At 42.9% G+C, this 8,979-nt stretch overlaps 1 protein-coding gene across 3 annotated transcripts in view; it reads right to left on the reverse strand.

The window, feature by feature from the left end:
* Positions 1 to 5,199, reverse strand: part of HDHD2 (haloacid dehalogenase like hydrolase domain containing 2) — a 46,715-nt gene extending 41,516 nt beyond the window's left edge. For 2 of the 3 annotated variants that reach the window (XM_032259384.1, XM_032259386.1), the window contains exon 1: positions 5,047 to 5,199. The gene's annotated coding sequence lies outside the window, so the exon portion shown is untranslated. Of the gene's footprint in view, positions 1 to 4,729; positions 4,865 to 5,046 lie in introns of those variants that run through there. The other variant, XM_032259385.1, reaches the window with a different exon arrangement.
* Positions 5,200 to 8,979: the final 3,780 nt, after the last annotated feature.

Genomic DNA, 8,979 nt, shown 5'->3' on the forward strand with positions numbered 1-8,979 from the left:
AAAAAGAAAGCGGGCCTTGCTTTACCTAATATCCAGGCTTAATGAGGTCTTGTAATTAATTAAAATGATGTGGTATTAGTACATATAGAGACAAAATGATCAATGGAACAGAGAATACAGAAAAAGATCTCAATATGTATAGAAACTTGATATGTGAAACACTGTTTCAGATTAGTAAAGAAAAAATAAAGTGTTCAGTGATATGGTTTTGGAACCACCGACTATCCATATGAGAAAAAATGAAATTAGACTCCGACATCACACCATACACAACAATTTTTTTTTTCCCAAGGAGATTAAACAACCACATGTTTAAGGCGAAATTGTAAAACTTTTAGATAGGAGAGTATCTTCATGACTTGAGGACAGGAAAGGCTTTCTAAAATGAGACATAAAAAGCACAAACCATTGAAGAAAAGACACATAAATTCAACTATATTTCAAAAGCACCATAGAGTGAAAATACAGAAAAAGACCTTATTTTTCTAACATATGTAGGAAAAGACAAGATTACAGGAAATATAAAGTATAAATATTAAGAAAAAGATGAACAACCCAATAGAAAAATGGCATAAGATCTCAACATATCTTTCACATAAGAGTAAATCTGGCTGGGTGTGGTGGCTCGTGTCTGTTATTCCAGCATTTTGGGAGGCTGAGGTGGGCATATGATCCGAGGTCAGCTAGCCAACATGGTGAAACCCTGTCTCTACTAAAACTACAAAAATTAGCTGGGTGTGGTAGCAGGCACTTGTAATCCCAGCTACTCACGAGGCTGAGGCAGGAAAATCTCTGGAACCTGAGAGGCGGAGGTTGCAGTAAGCTGAGATCATGCCATCGCACTCCAGGCTGGGCAACAGAGTGAGACTCTGTTTCAAAAGAAGAAAAAAAGAACAAATCTGAACAACAAATAAATGAAGATACTCAAAACTCATTGGTAACCAGGAAAATGCAAATTTCAAGCACAGTGAGATCACTGCACCAACCTACAGATGGACAAAATATAAGTCTGCAAATACCAAAGGTTGTCAACAGGAATTCCCATATGCTGTTAGTCAAAGAATATAATACAAGCATTTTGGAATCAGTCTGGCATCACCATATTCTACGATCTGGCAATTCTACTTCCAGATTAGATTACTTTTCCACATGTTGTAATGTCAGATTAAAATTCCACCATACTCTACGATCTGGCAATTCCACTTTGAGAGATTCTTTCACAGTGTACCATGAGACATGAACAAAGACTTCCACAGCAGCAGAAAATGAAAACAATACAAATGTCCATCATCAACAGAATGAATAAGTAAGTTGTGGTATATTTATACACACACACAAAAAGGCAGTAGAAAGAATTCATAAACATCATCTTTTACACAACTCTCAGAAATCTACTAGAGGGTGAAAAAAGCAAGTCAAAAAAGAATATATACAGTATGGTTTAATATTACAGTACTCAAAAATACAGATGCATACATGGGTGATAAAACTGTAAAGAGAAGCAAGGGAATGATTATCACAAGAGTGGGGATACTGATTATCCTCCAGAGGATAGGAAGCAGATGCAAACCAAGAGGAGCAAAAAGGGAGCCTCTAAGGTCTGGTGATACTCTACTTCTTAACCTAGACAGCGAGAATGAGTGCTTTTGATTTTAATATAATTATTTAAAACATATATGTTTTACAAACTCTTGTATAGATATTTCACAATAAAAATGAGTCTTCTTATAGTCAGGTATTTCTTATACATTTAATAGTTATAAAAAACTAAATTAATCCAGTAGTCCAGAGAATTACTATACACTCCGCATAAAAGCCTCCACCTCCAAAGCATTTTGAATTTTAAGTAAATATCTGATTCTGTTTGTCTTTCATAATGTATCTTATGAAAGGGGGAGAAAAAAGAGTGCAGAAGTTAAAAAAATATAGTAAGAGCTGTGGTTAATCAAGTTTCAATGGCAAAATCCTCCCTTTTGTAATAGTCCACATGTTATTCTATTTCTGATCTTTATTGTGACCTTGAATTGAAGGATAAACAATAGCATCAACTATACCTCCCTGAGAGGGAAAACAGCTTGTTCGTCAAAAGACTAGACCATTCCTAGGGATTCTATCTGGATGTGAAATAGTCGAAAAATTCTTTGAAGTACACTAACTGCACCACAAAAAGATGGACAAAAAAGGCAAAGCATTTTCTTTTCATATACACAGAGCAATCTAAAATTGCTTCTCTCAAAATCCAACTTTTATGGGAGACATCTAATATTCAATAAAAAATGTTACCTCTGAAGGTGGTTAATGAACAAAATATGAACAAGATTAGAAAAACAGTGAAAGTAGGAATTCTACCATTTACTTGGAGCCAGGGAACTGTCATAAATATTTATCACTTTAATCCTTATTGAAGCATCCACACAGGCTTAATGTTACCGAAACATTTTAAAAGCCTATATTCTTTGCTTTCATCAGTTCCATAGAACATACCTTTTAATCTCTAAAATGCTCTTCTGGAATACCACATATTTGAGAGTGATTAAAGCCTAGAATAAAATTGAGGTGTCGTACTCATACCTCAAAATATACTTACTTCTTCAGTTAGCCTCACTAACTTGATCACTTGATCACTATGACCTCTCATCTTGTCCAAACTTTTTTTTTTTTTTTTTTGAGACAAGGTCTGACTCTATCTCCTAGGCTGGAGAGCAGTGACCCAATCTCAGCTCACTGCAACCTCTGCTTCCCTGCCTCAAGTTATCCTCCCACCTCCACCTCCCACCTCCACCTTCCGAGTAGCTGGAACCACAGATGTGCACCACCACGCCCAGCTAATTTTTGTACTTTTAGTTGAGATGGGGTTTCACCATGTTGCCCAGGCTGGTCTTGAATCGGTGAGTTCAAGTTATCCATCCGCCTTGGCCTCCCAAAGCGCTGGAATTATAGGCATGAGCCACCACGCCTGGCCTTGAACCTGTTTAATACTCGGTACCTGAACTACAAACTGATATTTGATAAAATGTAATTGTAAAATACTAGTATAACCCTTGAACTATACTAGTATTTTCAAGGGTTATACTAGTAACTATAAAGCCTTCAAAGGTAGTGCCTGAATTTATCTTGGGTCCATATCTACCACCTCTCATAATCGGAACAAGTTACATGGGACACCCCCTACAAGAGCCATAAACCACTGACAGTGGTACATATTCAATGCAAAGAAGAAAAGCAAACTTTCTCATCCCAAGAGGAGCACTTCCAGATACTTCAGAGGACATCTGGGCTTGAATATCACAGGGCCATCTCAATCCAAGTTCTTTCACTCTCAAAGGTGCTCTTTCCCAGCCATCCTTATAAGCGATTGGCAGCACCATCAAGCCAGATGCCAAAGTATGTCAGTTCTACTTCCTTTACAGTCTGAAATCCACCTATTTCTCTTCATTATTAAAACTATCTTTTTGAAGTGTGAAATCGTCTCTCATAGACTATTTCAACAACTTAAATGTCCTCTCTGCTTTGCATCTCCTCCCTATTACCAGCCCTAAATTATTCCCTAAAATACAGTGGTTAAGAACAAGAACAAAGAAGTCGTACATGGCTTGGGTATAAATCTCCATTCACTAGCTGGGTGCACCTGGGCAACTTTCTTAACCTTTTTGTCTCAGTTTCTCCATTGCTAATGTAGAAATAACACAACTCTAATGGTTGATAAAAGGATTAAAGAAAGTAATACATATAAAAAATTGTGAACTGTGTTCTGCTCACAGAAAAGTTGGGTTACGTATGTGAGGGCTGGGAGAGGGAAGCAAGGAGGGAACACTACGAAAATATCAACAGCTACAAAAATCACAGGATACATATGATGCAAGGTTCTAAAGCATAACTTGGGGATTTGAGAAAACATATCTAAAAATACATTAACTTTCAAAACTTGCATACTTAAGATAAAACAAGAGATTTTAATACAAATTTTCCCTTGGGAGATTGGAGCTCTACAGAACATGCCTCCTAAAGCCCCTGGGAAGTACAAATTCTCTTTCCTTCCCTATGTGGTTCCGGACTTTTCTGTATGCATTTAATAAATGATGGTATTATTCAGCCATTCTCCAGTCAAAATTCTTCCAGTGTCTCCCCACTGTCCTCTGGAATAAGTCTGAACAATGAACACTGACGGACAGAGTCCTGGTTTACCCTCTCCAACTCATTTGTCTCTACTGGCACCCAAGTTCCATGGTACCGCAATCAGCCAAGAGCTCTACACTTTGCCTCGCTCGTTGCTGGACTTTCGTCTGAAACTACTTGCACTACATCCTCCCGTCTCCTGCCTAATCCCTTCAACCCTCAGTCTCAGATAAGCACCACTTTCCCTGGCGTGCCCCTCCTGGGTCCAACTCCTTTTCTCCCAGAGTTGGGCTAGGAGCCACTTGTGCTCCCACTACATTTCCCACTGTCCTCGTTACCAGCCCGCGCCTCTCCTATTAAACTATTGAGCTCTGTGTCTAAGGGGCTGTGTTGCCTTTCCCACTGTGTTATTTAAGTGTTCAAGAAACATTGTGAATTAACTAGACTAAAGAATCCCGTTGTCCAGAGCTGTAGAGCCCCAGCAACAAACTCTTTTAGCACCAACTCAACTTCGATCCCACCCGCCCATCTCTTGGCTGGGAAGGCTCCTCAAGACTCGCCAATGTACTCGGTTCTAGTCCAAGTACCAGGGCCTGGCAAACGCCAAACTGACTAGGAGGGATGCTAGCTTCGAAATACATTCCAAGAGCAACGTTCGAGGAATGACTGGCGCACTAACGTCAGGATCCGCCCCGGAGAGACACTCAACGTGCCTCGCGCCCAGCTGTGCGCACGCGCGGGGCCACGGCAAAGGGGGCGGTCCCGATGCGGAAGGCGTGCGATGAGCACAGAGCAAGAGCGCAGGCTGGCCCGGCCCCACAGGAAGGGCGGCCTGTGGGCGATGCTGGTAGTACCCGACCCGTCACAAAAACTACAGCCTCCCGGCCCCAATTCTGCTTCTTCTGCTTCTGTCCTACAACGGCTCCTCACCCACAGTCCGCACGCCGGCCTCAGGAAAGGTCCCCGCTGATCGCAAAGCCAGTCAGCTGCACAGCCCTCAGGGTCCTCGCAGCCGGGATAGAGCATCCCACAGCTGACCGACGGACGCCGGAAGCTGGCCTGGCCACGCCGGAAGCTCGGCCTTTCCCGGCTCCGCCCCGCCCCTCCGAGTAGTCCTCCGCGTGTACCCAACCGCCCCTCCGAGTAGTCCCCCGCGTGTACCCAACCGCCCCTCCGAGTAGTCCCCCGCGTGTACCCAACCGCCCCTCCGAGTAGTCCCCCGCCTGTACCCAACCGCCCCTCCGAGTAGTCCTCCGCCTGTACCCAGCCGCCCCTCCGAGTAGTCCTCCGCCTGTACCCAGCCGCCCCTCCGAGTAGTCCTCCGCCTGTACCCAACCACCGCACCGAATAGTCCTCCGCTTTCACCGCCGTTGACGGAAAGCGCAGTCCTTTGCAGAATCCGCTCCCTCAAGGGCGCGGCTTCTTGGGTCAGGATGCACGAGGAAAAATAATCCCCTGCCTTTGCTCGGTAGCTGTTTGCCAATCTACAGCACCACTGTTGACCCGAGCGTTACTGAGTATCGTTCTTTGCCTTCACCCTCCCTCCTCCACCATTTGTTCACTATCGAGGCTTAAGAAGTCATACCGTACTAGACGCGCCCAATCTCCGAAGTCGCCATTTCCACCTTAGCTACTCGAATAACACCTGGCACTTGTTTCTCCGTTAACTGCTCCCTCAGGCCGCAACGTCCCTCCTTTTCCGCTTCAGCGATCCCGAAAGTTTAGTGTTCTCACCCTGCCTCCCTCCGGGTTAGAGCCACCACAGGCCGTGCCTTCCTGTTCCAGGGGAGCTCTATCTTGGTATACTCAGAACCACCTCCCTCCCCGCTCCGCTGCCACACTCGTGGGGGTCTCTACTTGTCTCCTCTTGATCCAAGTAAGTTGTGTGGACCTGAATAACAGCGCAGAAAGGTCACTCTTATGCACTATGAAAATGACTGAACAACTTTCTGGATCAGTGTTGACATAATAGGATACTGACTCGGGTTACAACTTATACAAGGGTTGTACTCCTTGATAAGACCACTGCTCTGTCCTTGACTGGGGACCCATATATGCCACCCTTATATCACAACCTAGCACCCCCACTACCGAAGGCTGCAGTCAGCCCTGTTAGGAGCTGTCCCCTGGACTAGGGGCCTTCTGCTTTTCTGTCCCCGTTCTGTCCCCTGGACTAGGAGCCTTCTGCTTTTCCTCCCCACTGGATCTGAAGGTTGTTTTGTCTTACTCAATTTTGCTAACTTTTCTATGTGAGGGTATAATTGGTTGAAGGAAAAATAATTTGGTCCTAGTTTCCTCTTATGAGCCAGCTGAGTCTTTGACCAGATTAAGGCATCACCATCCAAGGTCTTTGAAGAAAAAAAAAAAAAAAAAAAAAAAAAAAAAAAGACATCCCCAAAGGATTTTAAGTAGGTAATATAAGAAATGTATTTTTCTAACTGCTTCCTCTGCCTGCAGTATGGATAGAAGAGATGCCAGAATGGGTGAGACCAGCTAAGAGACCCACTGCAGGGCTACAAGAGAGATACTTTAACTAGAACGTGTGGAAACAAAGCAGAGGGTAAAACAGAAACTGGTGACAGATTAGACTAGGGTTAGGGAGAAGAAGGCATCAATTGTCAGGCTCCAAGACTGGGCAATTGGGTAATGTAACTGATAGTGTTTTGTTTTGTTTTTTGAGACATGGCCTCACTCTGTCATCCAGGATGGAGTGCAGTGGCACAATCATGGCTCACTGCAGCTTTGACTTCCGAGGCTCAAGGGATCCTCCTGTGTCAGCCTCCCCAGTAGCTGGGACCACAGGTGCACACCACCACAACTGGCTAATTTTGATTTTTGTACACAGGGTGGAGTCCCACAATGTTTCCCAGGCTGGTTTCAAACCCCTGGGTTAATGCAATTCTTCTACCTCATCCTCCCAAAGTGCTGAGATTACAAGAGTGAGTACCAATACCCTGCTCCATTCACATTATGTGGAATAATGGAATAGGACTAATGGCTTTCTCCTCTCCAAATGGATCTACTTGATGAAAGGCAAGATATATAAGGAAGGAATTCAGCCCCTCCAAAGGGAGGGGCTGGATTCAGAAAAAAAGATGGGGCAAAAAACCCAAAGGAATGAAGACATAAAGTAGTATCTGAACTGGAACACAAACAGGATTCCAAAACTTACCTTGACCATTGATACCCATGGACGTTGCCCATTGTGTCCCAGGTCTTTGCACCAAATGTTTTCACAATATTTGATTTACAATGAACAATCAGGGCCAAGAGAAGTCTTCACAAAAAAAGAATTCCATTCTGATTGGTATTAAAATGTTATTTTTGTTGTTGTTTTGAGACAGAGTCTCACTGTGTAGCCCAGGCTAGAGTACAGTGGCACAATCTCGGCTCACTGCAACCTCTGCCTCCTAGGTTCAAGCAATTCTCGTGCCTCACCTAGGGGGAGGAAGGTGGGGGAACTCATCTGGCTTTTTATTTCAATAGCTTTAGGAGTACAAGTGGTTTCTGGTTACATGGATGAATTATATACTGGTGTAAAGTCTGAAATTTTAGTGCACCCATCACTGGACTACTGTACATTGCACTCAATACGTAGCTTCTGTATCCCTCACCCCTCCCACCCTCCCTAAAGCAGGGATTTTTAAAAAGTATTTGTATTTTTACTTTTTTAACTTTTAGATTTAGGGGTACACGTACAGGTTTGTTAAATTGTTAAACTTGTGTCACGGGGCTTTGGTACAGATTATTTCATCACCCAGGTACTAAGCCCAGCACCCAATAGTTATTTTTTCTGCTCCTCTTTTCTCACCTTCCACTCTCAAATAGCTCCCAGTGTCTGTTGTTGCCCTCCTTATGTCCATGAGTTCTAATCATTCGGCTCTCACTTGTGAGAACATGCAGTATTTGTTTTTCTGTTTATACATTGGTTTTCTAAGGATGATGGCCTCCAGCTCCATGTTCCTACAAAAGACATGATCTAATTCTTTTTTATCACTAAAACAGGGATTTTTAAAAGGTACTTTATAGCTATGTTTTTGAAAATTTAGGGTTTTATGGAAATGCCTTGGGAAGCTTGACAGAGTGCAGTGGAGGCTGAATAGTGAGCTTTTGAGTCCCAGCCCTATTTCAACTAAAAACAAATAAATGGACCTACTCTCATCTGTTTTCGATATTGGAATGTTACTGTTCTATGTCAGAATTCCTTTGAAAATCTGAGTCTGCTGTTAACAATAAAAGTTTGAAAACCACTGTACTTGATTAGGGATTGGGGTATAAATTTGGTTAATATCTACAAACTAGAGCGAAGAACCTTCGCACAGTTCAGACGCATGCAAACATAGGGCCGGAATACGTAAGGACTATAAACATCATCAGTATCTGGAGTCCAGAATAATCACAAATTGTAAATCCTGAGAACAGATAAAGGGGAGGACGTGGGCAGGCCAACAGGCACTTAGGTTGTCTACTAAAATAACACACTATGGTTACTGAATCACAACTGCTCTGGGGAAGCCAGGACTGACCTGTGAAAGCTTACAGACCCCTCTTCAGCCACATTAAAAGTGGAATTATGAAGTGGCCTTCTGATATGACATATTTTGATGTTCAGTGCTTCACTTTCCTCAGAACTACTTGGCCACAGAACACTTTGATCCTGGCCCTTCTGTGACTGTTCCCTGATAGAATATTGGGACAATATCCCAACAATGAATTAATATGAAGGTATGCTGTAATATCTTACATGAAAAATAGCATCAGATCAAGGTCACTCTTTTCTTTCCTTTTAAAAAATTTTGTACTGCTCATACCATCTGGGGAAATGGGCCTGCCCTCAAGTAACTGCTTCTTTTGAATCTTTTC

This window comes from Sapajus apella, unplaced genomic scaffold, assembly GCF_009761245.1.
Source record: "Sapajus apella isolate SASKATOON/1434 unplaced genomic scaffold, GSC_monkey_1.0 scaffold109, whole genome shotgun sequence".
Lineage (NCBI taxonomy): Eukaryota > Metazoa > Chordata > Mammalia > Primates > Cebidae > Sapajus > Sapajus apella.